Source organism: Pleuronectes platessa, chromosome 5, assembly GCF_947347685.1.
Source record: "Pleuronectes platessa chromosome 5, fPlePla1.1, whole genome shotgun sequence".
NCBI classification, from domain to species: Eukaryota; Metazoa; Chordata; class Actinopteri; order Pleuronectiformes; family Pleuronectidae; genus Pleuronectes; species Pleuronectes platessa.
Window position 1 is genome coordinate 2876176 of NC_070630.1, and position 16532 is coordinate 2892707.

Here is a 16532-nt window from a genome sequence, read left to right on the forward strand (position 1 = left end):
AACGAGCTTCTTTTTCTTTCCTGAAACCATCAGAAGAAGAGAGAGAGAGAGAGAGAGAGCAGTAGTGTACAAACGGATAAAAGTGCTTCATGCGCTGAAAGAAGAGTCGGAGAGAAGATGTAGATAAACTGTATTTTTATGTGGTTCGTAAGTTAAAAAATGAGGAAACAGAGAAGAAGAGTCGGAGCAGGAAGTGCTCATGTTCTGGTTTCACACGAAGCACTGCAGAGGCTTCTTCTGTCGTTCCGTAGAAAACGTGTTTATTAAAGCATCGGCTGTAGAACAAAAACCAAAGCAACAACAGCTGCAGGATTGCAGAACATATCATGTACCATAAAATTGATAAAGAAGAAATCACTGTACACGCTACAGTGCTTTTCAAATCACAGCTTTTGCAGTTTAGTTTATAGAAGTTATGATTTGTATATAGAGATATAGGTAGATATCTTACACATAATAAATATCTAGGTCATCTGATCCTCTTCTTTTTGGATTAATGGTTATTTCTGTAAGTTTGAGTTAGAAACATTTTCACAGCAGAAGAAAGGTGATATAAAAAAGTACAATCATTGTTCAGAGTTTAGCTCAGACGACAAAATCAATTAGGATTCAAAGAAGCTGTGGGAATAAAGATTTATACATGTCGGTGTTATAATATACACACACAGTTAATCTCATTAGTGCAATCAGCTCAGTCACTTCTGTTAATGAGGATCAATCTAATGTTCCAGTCCCGTTTAACACTTTGTGGTTTCACTGCAGGAAAATGTGTAAATGTAAAATCCGATTATTTTAGATTCAAGACACGAGGGAATTTAAATCAGGTTTTTAAAAACAATCTTTAGGCTCATGACAAACTTTGGAGAATTGAACTAATCAGTTAAAATCTGTGCACTAAAGACACATGTGACCCCTTTTTAACCATAAAGCCATTTAGAATTCAAGCTTTTCTTTTCACCACAACTCTAGTTCGCAAAAATATTTTGTTTTAACCCCGACTATCATTAAGTGAAAATGATATATATAATTTCAAAAGGCAACATTTTCTCAGACTCTGAGAGAATTGATGATTAAATTCCTTATAAAACTTCTTTTAAATCTCAGGGAGTTTGACAAACAATCTTAAGAGATAAAGATCAAATATCTTCCTCATATCACTTGAAGGGTTTTATATTAAAACGCTGAATAAACATCAACCTCCACTGACGTCTGCTGGTGATCGATATGTGTTCTCACGTGTCTCTGCAGCAAGACAAAGAAAAGACACTGGTGAATTTATTCTGACAAGTTTTAAGGTGAATTAAATAATCCTCACGGTTTCTAGAGAAACATTTTGTGAGCAGATTCTGACTCGTCTGTTTTTCAGCCGTCTCTCTAATCCATCTCTTTGGTCCAGTTCCTAGAAAATGAGTCGTTTCATCTCCAAATCACAGAAATAAGACAAACTGATAAAAGATAATTCCATCTGCAGGTTTTACTTAAACATTTCACATTTCGTTTGTTTAATTTTCTTTCCCCCTCAAACTGAAATGAAGCCCCTCAGGCGAACTCGCTGTGGACTCAGTGCGTTACACTCTGTGTGTAAATTGCCAAGGATGAGGTGATTGTGTATCTTTTCCTCTCCTAACATCTGCTGTTTACGCTGGCGAGAGCTCAACCACCCTCGTACCGGGATGTAAAGCAAGCTGTCGGAGAGGGAGAGAGACGGGAGGGGGGGGGGGGGGGTATTATCGTGAACGGATTAATCTTGGAGACTCGTCTGAAAGGTGAAATATCAGGATTTCAAAGTTTTACAAGCACAGATCTACAGAACCAAGGTTTTGATGGGTCCACCATGTTCTGCTGGAGGGGGGGGGGGGGGGGGGGGGAATCAAACTCACAACCTGAGCTGCACGCCCCTTGTTCTGCTCTCACTCATCACAGAGTTTGAAATGTGCACGTGCAAGACAAATGGAAATGCAGGTTCTTCTTCAGTTTGGTGTCATTTGATCAAAGAGAGAAATGATGTGAACATATGAATCATCTTGTGATTATGAAACAACTGAGAGCTTCTTCTGTTGGGGAGGTTTTATATTTATCATTATATAATAAATAAAAACACACACAGGTCATTATTCTGTGTGAGTTTACTTCTCTGTGTTTGTTCCCATTCATCCGTATGTGGATCGTGTCTCTTCCTCCTTTAAACTCTTCCTCTCTCTTCATTCATCCTTTATTCTTTGTGCTTTTCCATCATCTGCAGGGAATTCATGTCCTCGTTCTTCCCTCCAAGGTTTATTCTCCACTTTTCCTCCAATTGCATTTGTTGAGAGTTAAACTTTCCTCGACTATTTTCTCAAAACCTCAAACCTTCCTTTACAATTTCTAGTCTTCCGTGTCTTTACAGGTTCTTCTTTCCTGCTATTTCATTGGTCACTCTCTTTAGTTAATGGTGGTTATAGATAATAATAGTGTTAAATGTTAATGGTGTTAAAACTGAGATTAGAAAATTTGCGACACCATAATATCTCCTTTTCCACGACCCAAAGTGTTTGTAGCTGGATTGAACGTTTCGGGGGTTTGAGGCCTGAGAGATGTGACCTCATGACGAAGCCTCTGCTCTAGAGGATCAAGATGAGGACGCTGCTGGCATCGACCTTGTGGTGTCTGGACTGATTTACATGAAACCACACGGTCTCATTTACTGGATTAACGCTGGAAGGACCAACTGGATGAGGAAGTGTTTGCTCTGCAGAAAGTGAGGCTGCAGTGAAACCAGCTGACGGAGGATGTTGTGTTATCGCACCTCTGTCAGGAACCATCCATGCTCTGTGGGACTCATTACATGACTAATTTATGGCGATTATTAATACGTTTTAACAGTTTAGAGTGTGTGTGTGTGGGGGGGGGGGGGCTCACACTTCACTTGTTAATGTTGTAGTGGCCTCTGACTCCTCACGGTTCTCCAGGGACGCTGAGCGGAGCAGAGACACATCCACAGCTCACGCTCCCACAACATCAATAATTTGCTCTGATGCTCTCCAGGTTTAAATCGTCCCTGTGCGTCCGCCTGCGTCTCTGAACGAGGATCCATCCCTAGTTTTCAACACTGCAGTTAAATGTAATTAGTACCGGAGACAAGGCCGTCACCATTTAAACGGTAAAACACGGGTTTTTTCCCAAAGTGCGATAATCAAGTGCAGTTTTAACGATGAGTCAAATTTGAAATGGTGGCAGCAGCCGTCAGGGTTTTTCCATCGTGGGTTCATTTAGAAAACGGTGAACACATGAAGGAAATAAGTTACAGAGGTCTGGAGGTGTTTTTAAGACTCGAAGCAGGAAGTGGGGAAATGTCACAGTTTATCCTTCTAACTCTTTTTACAGGTTTAAATCCCGTCAAACGGAAGGTTCTGGTGTTAAATACTGTTGTAACCGGTCGGCTTGTGTTCTCTCTCCTTCGTTTGTCTCCTCAGGTGCGGTGTTCAGAGAAGGTCTCAAGGAAGCAGAGGAGGTTCGGGGGTTTCACATGTTCCACTGAGGAGAATCCAACATGGACTGAAACATGTCTGAACAGCCGTGACACATGTGAAGCAGAGACATGTGACCACAGCCTGAATCTGTTTCCCTTCTGTGTGCAGCTACTATTGCAGAAACACAACTCTTGTGTGGTGTTGCTCTTTGCGTGTGCGGACTCTATTCGCCCTATGCACATTATCACACATTTTTTAAATAACTTTTGCATGACAAAAAATTAGGAACGGCAACAAATTATTACTATAATGACCAGCGCCACCGAGGAGGTCATGTTTACATCAGTGTTTGTTTGTCGGTGGTTTAGCTGGTTTTTAAATGTGGTTTCATAGAGACACTGGTCTGTTTGTTGGTCTGTTTGTTTCAAGATTTCACAAAAACTACTGAAACAATTTCCTCAACATTTTTTGGAGTGGATTAACGTGACCTAATGAAGGAATCATTAAAGTTTGTGCACGTATTTCAACATTCCCGTTGATTTCTAATTGGTGGATCTGTTCAGGAGACTGATATCTGATGAGTTCTCCTGAGTGACGTGGCTCAGGGACTTTAAACACCTGATTCTGTCGTATTTAACACAAGGTGCCACCACGAGAACTCACATTAATCCTCAGAAACATTCCACAGTTTCAGAACCCGACTTGTTTTTATGAAAAATAGGCCACGTGTGCAACGGAGGCATCGTTTCTCCGCAGGAAGCAAACTGAACCAATTTGTCTTCATCCCTGCTTCCACCTTATTCCCAGGAACCAGCCGGGGTTTCCTGTGTTCGGCTCCTCTGGGCTCTGGTGGATTCTATTCTTAGGTTTCAGAGGAACCAACATGTAAAGACGTGAGAGGAGCAGATGAGGAGGGAGAGGAACCAACGAGAGCGGAGGTGCTTTGTTAACGTGACAGAGAAGAACACCGACAGGAGTTTAAAAGTTACACCGAGAAGTTTCCTGACCAGAATATTGAATTTAAACTTTAGTCAAATGTCTTGTTGTGTTGGTGGTTTCGGTTGAAATCTGGATTTTTTTTGCATTTCCTGTGTTTTTTTAATGCTTCCCCTGAAACCAGTGGTGATATGAGCTTCGTCTGAGTGGCCTACTTTGAGAGGAGTCTGTGATCCATATGTTCAGGAGGCGTTCAGGGACACTAGTTTATCATGGAAGCTGTCAGCCAGGCTCCTCTCCTCTCTCTCTCTCTCTCCGCTCAGCCTCAGCTGTCGGCACCGAAGTAGGACAACACGGACCTGAAGCACCTTGAGGAACTTATTGAGCCTCCAGTTGCATTTTAAATGTCTAAACATGTATAAATATTATACACGTGACCCTTTTAATGAAAGAAAACTATTAATCATTTAGTTTGAATTTTAATCTGCTGGTAACATGTTTCTCGGGAAGCGGATAAAGGCAACACTGAGCTTTGAATGCAGGAGCATGATTGATTAATAAAAGATGTTTTCCTGCTGCAGCTCCTGTTTGAAGGTTTTCATGTTTTTGGTTCATTGTCGTGTTTCTGCTTCTCAAGAGCTTTTAAATCCAGAGGCAGCGTCCAGAGCTCGGATTGTGTCTCTTCTATGATACACAACGTGTTTTACAGACATGCTCTAAGTTCACCTGTCTGACTCAGAGACACTTACCTCCTGTGTCCTCAGAGGTCCCTGTGCCTCGGACACAACCTACAGCCGCTGAGCTAAAGAACATCAGCCTTCCATCACAACACGGGAGCCAATCAGAGCCCTTGATCTGGAGGACAAAGTCCAGCAGAGTTTTCTTCTGCGTCTGAACCTTTCAGAGATGAATCAACACAACAAGACACGGAGACAAGGAGTCGACAGAGAAGCTTCTTCTCAGAGGGCGAGCGGCTCTGGAGTCAGAAATAATCGGATTGACTCAGTTATTCCCACGTATAACAAGGGAATTCATTTATAACACTATTGCCCTCAAATATATAATAGAGCTTATGGACAGGATATGACAGTAAAATTGCACAAACTACGTTACAAACTTATTAACCATCAATGTGTCTGATCTACTGGTCTCAGATCAGGGCGGTTGGGATGTTTTTTTTCACACGTTTATATTTGAAAGATTTTAGATTGAGACTGAATTCTTCTAGTTTATTTCCAACCAATAGATTTGATTGTAACTTGTCTCGGCTGTGTAATATTTCCTGGTGAACTCCAGACAGAGCTCTGTGCTGATTGGTTTATTAAAGATCTGGGTTTGTTTACTGAAGTTCATCCTGGAAGTTGATGAATTTCATTAGTGCCAAACACAAACAGATTTGAATTTGTTCATAACTTCCAAACTGTGCAGGTCGTAGAAAAGTTTTTCATATCTGAAACATGCCCAGATTTAATTTACCTGAACCTGAGCCACATCTGGAGTCACATCTGGCTCGGAGGCTGCTGAGTGACAACCTGCTTCAGTCTGTTGTCACTGAGCCAGAGAACTGAACCGGACGTCAGGTGTTAAATCAACCGATGGGATTCGTTCAGCGCTTCAGCCTCCAAGAAATGAAAAAGGACAAATCTGTTCTGAATTCTCCCTCTGACAGACGTTTGCTGAAGTTTGAGTTTTAACATCTTTTGACTTAAACCTTGTGAATCTGTTGTTTGCTTGACTTTACTGAAACACTGTGAAAATGTAGTTTTAAAGAAAAACCCATTTTTATTGAGGGGACTTTTAGCTGCCTGACGGGTTTATCTGCTCGTTCTTATTGGTCGAACTCTTCAGGAGTTCACGTTTACACTATAATAAAAAAACACACCAGCACAGAACACAGTGACCTTCTCGCTGGAAGCCGGAGGAACTTCTTTAGTGGCGGATGGAGAAAGGTGTGTGGGGAGGAGAGTGACAGGAGGTTGGTTCAGACCATGCTGTGAATTGTGACTCCATTTCCCAGGGAGCTTTGGGACAACAGCGCAAAAAGCCACTAAGCCGCTCAGCCGATGGCATGAAGAGGGCGGAGACCGTTTGGCCAGAGGTCGCAGCAGCTGATTGGCTGGTTGGTGGAATCATGGTGGATGCAGGGGTGCAGGTGTTGGTTGAATCGGATGACGCTGGTGCACAGGAGGATTGTGGGTAGATGGAGATGTCAGAGTTGAACCCCACCCCTTCTTGATTGTGATGCCTGGCACAGGGGAATCGATCGTCTTTACGACTTCCCCCTCTCTAACGGGTCGACCCGACTACACCGAGAGTGGAAGCGCCATGTTGGATCAACTTACCTCTCCACAGTGAATCTACAACAAACGTGTGAGGGCTTTACTCCTGAAGACTAAAGATGTTACTTTGCTTCAATGGTTTATTTTACCCATAACCATGTACAAATAAACAAAACCTTTACAGCTTTGTATGGTCACACATTTAGCATTCATTGGTCCATAAGCACTCCTCACGGCGACATGAAAACACTGGCAGAAGACACCGACATTTGATTTTTCTAGCATCGGCGTCTCAACGTTGCACTGACGTCACAAAATGTACCATCCATTCTAACAGTTTCATTGCAAATCAAAAATAGTCACATGCAATGATTGAAAAAAATTACATTACCTCATGTCACATATAGAAAGTAAGCGAAAAGTTCCATCATTTAGAAATAAGTACTCTTCAGAGATTAGTCTCTCTTGTTCTTTTCTGTTTTCTTTTTTTGTTTGTTTGTTTTTTCTGAAGTCCTAGACATTCTGTCAACAGCGTTGTTGGTCTCATTTGTGTTGTAAACATTATCGTTACAGTGCCTCACTCCCTTCACCGGGCTGGCTGCGCAGCGTCTCTCTAGAGAACTGGTCAATCAACACTATCAATCAACTGGTCGAGAGGAACTGGTCAGTGGTCAATCAGTGGAACGAGGGATCTGTGGTGGAAGGACATGATCGTCTTTGGGCTCAGTTTGGGACGACAGGACACCAGTGAGACACTGGACTGAACATCTATATAAGACACCCTGAGAATCACAACTACTTCTCGTTCATCCCTCCTCCCTCCCTCCCTCCCTCCTCCCTATCCCCCCCCCCCCCCTCCCCCCGTCCTCTACTTCTTCTCCTAGGGAACGATCATAGTCAGGTGGGCGTGGCCTCGGCAACTGAGGAAGATGGTTGGTTGGTTGGTAGGTTGGTTTGTTGTGGCTCCTCGTGGTGGTTGGGATGGAAACAGGTTAAGGTGGATTCTGAACTGGTAAGGTCGGATGCAGCACGAACACCAGTATGAACAGTAGAATGTAATTAACAGGTCTGGGGAAAAATAGGTGGATTTAAAATGGTTTGCAAATAAAAGAAACTAAAGTGTCTCAGGTGGATTAAAGATTAAAGGGTCAGTTCATCCAAATGATTTCACGGCAACACGTGGATGATATTTGTTTAATTTATATCATCATTCTCCCAAAAATGGGATTTTATTCTTAGTGCACAAAGTATTTTAAAGTTTTATTAGAACAACTTGCTACAGGCGAAATACAGTAGTTCCAAAAAAAAAGCTGAGTCCCAGTGGAGTCTGGAGTTTCCCCACAGCAGCAGGACGAGGAATGTTTCTTATTTAATGTTCCGTTCAATTCACCTCCACTGTTTTTAGAATGGAGGCACTTTAGTTAAAACTCTTTTTTTCAGGGTGAACCGACCTTTTAAAGTAAGAATAAACTTGAAGTGTTCTTGTTTTTAGAGCTTTGTTTAATCTCGTATCTATAAAAAAAGGTTTTAATCTCACAGGTGAAAAGCACCACGGGTTTATAAAACAAGCGCACCTCAAGCTGGAGCACCTGAACGTCCATTCTAGATGCGTATTCATCCCCAGACCTGTGAGCATGTAACAGTAGATTGTGACAGTAGTATGTTATCGATGGAGAACATCACATGGGGCTGACGTGGTGTGCAGCAAAGGATGGCGCAGGGGGGAGGCGGTAGTGGTGGACAGTGATTGGTTGATTTGGTTGGTCAGGTGACTGGAGGGGTTATGGACAGTCGAGTTGAGTCAGATCACATGATGAGGGTTTGCAGCTATAACGTCAGGAGGTTCCATTGGGAAGTATGGAAGCCTGACAGGTTTTAGCTTTTGGTGGACACTGGACAAAACACCCACCCAGAACCCCGCTAACACACACACAGACACACACGCACAGACACACACACGTAAACAAACATGCAACACACACAACTTAGCGAACAGACACAAGGACACACAGACATTCACCCTTTTTTGCATAGACAAACACAAATACAAAGGTTTGTTAACTTACACGCACACACACACACACTTGATTAATGACAAACGCACATTTGCTCCCACATGCACCTCGACTCACACACACACACACTCCCTCTTGCCCACCCCCAGACTTGCGATGTGTTACTGTGATGATGCAGAGTGTGGTGGAAGGTGAAGAATAAGACAACGGAAGACAGGTGATGCTAAAATGAACATTTATAATGACTGCTGTTGCTGTCGCAAAATAAGAATCCTTAAAAAAAGACCTCATATATATTAGCACTAGATTGCCCACTTCACTGGTAATCCACAAGTCAAGAAACACAACTCACTAGGTTTTTTTTTCTCTTTACAAACACAATGCTACAATTACATTAAATATTGAATACTCTTTAAGTCAGTTAATGAATGTTGTTAAAAGCAACCACTAAAATACTAAAAAGAAAAACAAAACAATAATAATATTAATTCACCTTTTTTCCAGTCGTTCCCTTTTTTTCTCGTTGCGTTGTTATTTATTAATAGTATAATAATAATAATAGTTTGAGAAATAAATAGCTCATGTGGTGTTCTCAGGGCGATGGGGCAGGCAGCATAAGTCGAGGGTGGAGCTCAGAGCGATGCGGTGAAATGGTGGCGTCGGAATCTCACGCAGTCACTTTTTAATACTTTCAACATGTCTCTGATGTCGAGGCGATATGTGAAGATATGCACAGGTTTGGTTCTGCAGGCGACGGGATGGTGGAGCGCCCCCTGCAGGGGTTAATCATCCCTAAACTATCCTTCTATTTCATGTAAACTAGGACTGTATTGCACAAACGTTAGCAGCTCAGCTTCCTCGTTTTGTCGCCCGGGAGGAGCTTAGTTTCCTTTTTCTTTTATTTTTATTTCCCGCCCTGTGTCCGCCTCCCTGCGTTTTTTCTTTTTTTTTCTTCTCCAGCGTGGAGGAGCCGAGTCGAGCCGTTTTTTTTCCACGATGATATGTCTCTAACACGACCAAGCATTTGCAATAACTACGGCTTGATGATAAAAGATACTAGCGCCACTACGACTCACTGTTAGGAAAACATCAACAAATGTACAAAAAACAAGCCTCTACGTTGAGAATGGCTCGGACTACTTCTCAAGGTTAGTATCATTATGTGATGGGCACAGTTATCTAAAGAGTTTGCTAGCCAACATGGAAGCTACACAGCGAATACAGTAGGTAAATCAACACTAATAACAACAGCACAGGTTAACACAGTAGAACTAGCAGAGCCGATTATACAGGCAAGACCTAACTATCGGATACGAAGGATGAAAAGTGTCGTCTGGCGCGTCCACCAGTTCCTCTTTATGCTGCCGGCCCCTTTCTGCTCAACACTTTCTCTCTTTACAGCTCAGCAAAAAATCTGACAAAAATATTTACAATGAGAGAGAAAAGAAATGAAATTGTGGAGAAACAGTTGTTTAGTGTTTTTTTCTTTTTTGTTTGTCTGCATTTCTTTTTTTGGACGTTTTTTTCTTCCTTTCGTGGTTTTTTTGTTGTTGTTGTTGTTTTTTTTGTTGTATTTTTTTCCGTTTTACTTATATCTCAGAGAATTGTCCCCAATGATGAGCAACAAACAAACAAACAAAAAAAATCCAATCATATCAGTGAGCATTGCACAGTCTCAGAGAGGTTTTTTGGGGATGGAATGAGAGAGTTATCGTCCCAAACAGTTGGATGAACACAGAAGGGTGTAGGAGGAGGAAGAAGGTCAATAAAGTTCATGAGGGGGTGAAAGTTCAAAAAGTTCAAGAGGACAGAGGATGGCTGCGCAGCTGACGGTGCGTAAACACTCCCCACACCACCGCGTGGGGGGGGGCGGTGGGTGTGTCGGCGTGCGGTGGTTTGGATGTTAAACGACAAAAAAAAAAAAAAAAAAATCATCATTAGAAAAATGGAGTTTTTGAATCTTTCCCATTGAGAAAAATCAAATGGAGCGAGAGAGGAGGAGGAGGAGGAGGAGAAGGGGGTAAAGAGAGAGAGAAAAGGTGAGGGGCGGGAGAAAGAGGGGGAGGTGAGGAGAGTGAAAGGTGCCCCCAACACTATGGCACACAATCAATGAAGTCCCACAGGCTGAAGAGATGACAGAATTAGGAAAGCAGCTGGCATGAGCGGTAGGGCTTTTTATAAGGTTGAGAGGCAGGACAGTAGGTAGGTAGCCAACCTGCAGAGGGTTAATCCTGGTCGGGTTTAGCTCTGTGGGGGGTGGTGAGGAGGAGGAGGAGGAGGAGGAGGAGGAGGAGGAGGTGGTGGTGGTGGGGGGCAAGGTGCTGTTCAGTTGAGGCGTCATGAGCGACATCATGTTATGAGGGCGGAGCATGCTGGCTTCATGGGTGCTTCCAGGATGGATGTCCAACACACAAGAACAACTCAAAGAAACGCTTGGAATGGTAGTTGTTGTTGTTGTCTTTTTTTGTTTTTTTTGTATATTTTTGTTGTTGTTTTCGTGTTTTTGTTTTTCCTCTCTGTTCTATTTTGGCACTCGAGAGAAGAGGCTTGTGGGAGGCGGAGGAGGACAGTGTGTATGTTTGGGCGAGAAGGAGAGGTGGGCAGTGAAAGTGCAAAAAAGAGGGCATGGAAGTGTGTGTGTGTGTGTGTGTGTGTGTGTGTGTTTGTGTGTGAGGGGGTAAACAGGCTACACACAGAAATGGCATTTTGTTAAAACTGGTCTAGGTTAGACAGAGCATACAGTACAAATCAAAACCAGGAAAATAAAAACCAACAGAGAACGAGAAGAAGGAACAGAAAAACAGTGATATGACAAATGCAGTCTACAGTTGCTGGTGCTTTGATTGGGCCCGAGTCGGGGGAGGGAGGGGGGGGGGGGGGGTGGTGGAAAAGTGGAGAAAGTGGGGGTCCCATAATGTGTCTCATTGAGGGTGTTTGAAGAGGTGGGAGGGTCAGTGGTGGGTGTGGGTGAGAGTGGGTTTGAGTTGGTGGAGGTGGGCGGGGGGTTGTGGTGGTGGTAGTGGTGGTGGTGGTGGTGGGTGGTGGGGGGGGGGGGGGAGACAACATCGGAGGACAATGTCGAGGAGCCGCACACCCACTGAGAAGCAATGAGGTCACCTGGAGAGCAGGTGGCAGTTAAACGTTAGCATTCCTCTACGCGAATCGTAGAAATCAGAAACACGACTAGCCGACTACACAAAGACACAACTAGAGAGAGAGAGAGAGAGAGAGAGAGGAGCATGCACATCCAGAAGAAACACCTACGATAAAGCTACACTTCTACAGCAGTGTCGCACACGGACCCCCCCCCCCCCCCCCCGCCTCAGCTCGGCCTTCTGCGCTCGGCGACAGCAAGAGGGTTTAGTGCAAACATGTCGCCGGGAGTCGTGTCAGGACGCACAACATGACCACAGGGAAATCATCTGGTTTCTGGTTGTGTAATTAAAACGAGGGAGGGGGGGTGGGGGGGGTTCTTGACGCTCGAATTGAAGTGATCAGGATTCCAAACGCTGCCACTTTAAAAGCAAAGTGGCAGCGCTCGGTGTTGTTTCTCTCCCCGACATCAGAGTCTTGGATTGCATATTAAGAGAGCGACAACACAGTCTGTCCTAAATTTGGTGGTGGTGGTGGTGGTGGTGGGGGTGGGGGGGGGTTGAGAATCTCTGTGAGATGCTCCTGGTTGTATCTAAGGTCAATAAGGTGCATATCAGTGACAGGACAGGCCCGAGCTGGTGGTGGTGTGTGGGGGGGGGAAGGGGGGTGTACAGGACAGACAACAGCGTTCTACTGAGAGCTGGACACAGCGCGTTGAAGGGTTAGTAATGTTAGAGTACAAAAACACACAACAACACACAGAAGCCTCTACTGCACGTCAATGGTCAGAGGAGTGATATGCAAACGTATGCAGAGGTGAGTACATTCATGGACAATCTCAGTCTTTGTTGCAAATTAAAATCCTGATTTATTTGTTTTTTTCCCCCCAAAAGTTCGGTAGCAAGTGAGAAACTTTTCACAAGTACAAGCTCCCTCGGCAAAGTAGCAAAATAGTCTTCATTTTTTTTTTTTGTTCGAGAGTCTTTTTGTTCGTTTCCCTCTGAGGAAGGTTCGATAGCCGAACGACAAAATGTTTTCACTGTTGTGACGTCGAAAAAACCAAACGTCTTGTTCACCGGTGGCCCGCGGACCGACGTGATCGGGAAAACAACCGACCTTCCAGCGCGTGTAAAACAATATCAAAATGCTCTTATCGGCATGCAAGGAGTTGTTTCCGAAAAATGAACGACACACACTGCCTAATTTTTTTTTAGTCACTTGTTTTTTTTGTTTGTTTCTTCCGCCTTGTTTTTTTTTGTCCACGCTTTACTTCACTGATATCATGCAATATAGACGTGCAAAAAAGATAACATCTATTTCCACAAAATACATTTTCATCGTAACTATAAAAGGCTGTGTTTAAGAATGCTATCTAGTCACATTTTGTAGCATCATTATGCTAACCTATCGCTATGTTGATTCGTCTAGCCCCAGAGTCGTAGTGCTGTTGCATTCTGGGAAGGGTAGTTCCCACAGGACTGGCTAACGCTCGGCCGACGCGGTGGTTCCCTCGTCTTGTGGCAGGAACAGAGAGGGTTCTAACAAACGGTTGCACGGACGCGCTTTTAGTTTGTTAGTCTACGTAGTTCTTAAAAACTGTCACTGGGACGACTCCCTTCCTACGTAAATTATAAATATGCTTCATTTGGCACTTTTCACATTTTAATCTTAATATAAAAGTATGTCTCCTCTTATCTAAGGTGATTTAAATCCACACATTTACAGGTTCACTCTGTAGAGACCTATTTTGGCACAGGTTTAACTTCAGGTTAGAATTACACTATTATTAACTTATAGTAAGCTTATAACAGAGCCAGTGCCTCTCCAGCTAAAGGACAGATTTTTACGATATGTTTTAACCTTGTATTTTTAGTACATTAGTTATTATTGTTAAATAGCAGCATGTTCCACAAATCAAAAAATGTTTTAAAACCTATTCAATATATCTACAAGTAAATCCAAAAGCTCCTACGGCAGACAGAGGGTAAAGGACAGGACGAGACCACATGCCACTACGTGTATTGCTTCCAGTAACGATCACATTTTTTTTATCTCCATCACCTACACAAAGACGACTAAAGAGTAAAGACAAACCGAAACAGAAGAAGACCTTTCTCAGGTTTAATAAATGATGAAGATGAAAAGTAAATCTGTCCCGTGTCCATTAAACCGACCGGCACCCGTGTTTCTCCCATTGTAAATGTACTGTGCTGCGTTCAAGGTCAACTAAACAATCTGCACCACAGAACAAGAGTCATGGAAAAACCGACCGAACATACGCTACGATAACTTTCACGTCTTTCAATTTATTTAGTTTTAAATTTTGACAACTGAATATTTGTATAATCCCTGAAAGAGTTGATGGAAAAATAGTGAATAATGAATTTGAAAGTTCCCAGAAACGTCATAGAAATCGCTCATTTAGTTTGACCGACAGTCCAAACATTGAATTATGAAGATGGATAAATCAACCCTGACTTAGAATACACTGAAGAAGATGAATACAGCACAGTACAGGTGGAACAGTGGAACAACGGCACGCCACCTTCTCATCAAAGTATCAAACTAGAATCAAGTCAAACCCTCGCGATATGTGTATGTTTCATGTTTGTGCAGCAAAGTTTTTCCAAATCAACACTGTGTTTCTCTTCAGCGCCACAACACTACGGTCCAACACACCGACTCGTGCCCCGTCAGCCTCGACTAACACCTCCCCTGAAGGTGCGCTCGTTTCCGGTGTATCTCCGAGCCGCAGCCACGAGAGGGGCTGGATTCTGCGGTGTTTGTTTCGGGGCAAAGCAGCAGACATGCGTTGATCGTTGAAAAAACACCAGACATAAAGTCACCCAATGGAGCGATGTGGTAGGAGGAGAGGGGGTGTCGGGATGGGAGTGCACTGGAGGACGGGTGTGAGGGCGGGGTGAGGAGAGTGTGGATGGTGTTAGATGGGAGTAAAGAAGCCTCCTTACCAAGCTGTGGAGATAAACCCTCACTGGCGTTCCACCAGAGACACACGTTCGATAGCACAGTGGAGGATTTAGAGTCGGATTGGTTTTCACAAAGAATCAGAAAGTCTCTTTGTTTTTGTGTTTTTTTTTTTTTTAATCTGAGGAGAGTCCCCTCCCCTCACCAGGCGGGTTTAGGTCAATAAATCAAATGCACCCACCTCCTTGTTTTTTTAGGGGGGCATTTCACATTCCGTCACACTTCAAACTCCTGTTGGATTTAAATCTCCGCCCATTGTCACCTCATGAAAAAGACACAGCTGCGATAGAAAAGTGAATTTAGAAATTTGTTCCAGTCTTTTTTGTTTTTTATCTGCTCCTGGACACCGACCCCCCCCCCCCCCCCCCCCCCTTCGTTTACAAACCCAAGACGACAGGTGAATCTAATTGATCTCAACTCTTCACCTCAATTGATTGATCCTCTTCATCGACCTAGTCTCTTCCTCCTCCTGCAGTATTCAGATATGACGTGCGGTTCTGGTGAAGTTCTTCATATGCATTCTACATATATTTCATATATGTGTATGTTTTTTTTTTAATCCCTGCTGTACAAAAAAACCATCCAATCATGATGCCGTCTACAGCACACATCCCTGACCTCATAGGCCGCGAGAGCCACTCCCTCGCTTCACAGTGCATTAAGACAAAAATTCAGTGTACTCCGATTGTAAAAAAAAAAAGAATCATAATAACACAACATAAAACAACAAAAATTAAAAACAAAAGAAAAACAACAGCATCTTCAGCAGCCTCCTGGTTCTACAGTGGCCAGAGACCTGCAGTTTGCCTCAACTCGCTGGACGGGTGTTGGAAATCTCTCGCTGCCCATTAGCTCAGCGGCACTGGGAACGGTTGCTTGATAAGGGCAAAGATCAGTGAGGCTACTTATCTCCTGAACATCCCGAACATCCACGCTGCCTTTAAATCACAAATCTACCAGCGAGTCCTGCAGATTCATGCTTCAGTGTTTCCTCTTACTCCGGGTTTGCATTTGTCAGTAGTACGTAGTGAGTCCTAAGTGCTCTCGCTCGATCTAGTCTGTGGTTCAGGTTCGTCTAAAGGGGTTTGGAGGACCACAGGCCCCTCGGCAGCGATTCATCGGAGAATCAGTCTGGATTATTCATTTTCAGTGACACGTTTACATTGTTGGCAAACTGTAACTGGCATTTTCCTACAGGTGTAACACGGTGGGGGATGTTTTAGAGCGTGAGCTGGGACGGCCGAGGTGTTTAAGGTTAATATAGCTGCTAGAGCGCTGCACTGCAGCCTGTGGTGGGAGTGGTTTACATATTTATCTCACTGCAGTCTGCATCGTAGATATGGTGAATTCCCTTTTCTAGCACCAAATATGGCATCATAGTGTTTTGTTTCAGTGTGTGTGTGTGTGTGTGTGTGTGTCCCTGTTCTGCTCTTTGACTGGATATATAAAGTGACCCTTCACTGTATTGATCTTAATGCCTCGGGCGGCTCTCTTATACTGGACTTAAATAAGACATATATTACACTATGTGACATTACTATTCATCTTCAATCCATTTAAATTAAAACAAAAGATTCAAATTAAAAAATAGTCTCATTTACATTCATGTCAACCTGAATTCACAGATTAAAAAAAACAAAACGTAACAACTGAGCTTTAAATGGGTGAACTCATTAATAAATAATGACGATGGTGATGATTCCTATCGTAATAATCATTAATAGAATGATCACAGCAGACTGCAAAAAGGAAAATGCCATAAATCCTGTGAGTTG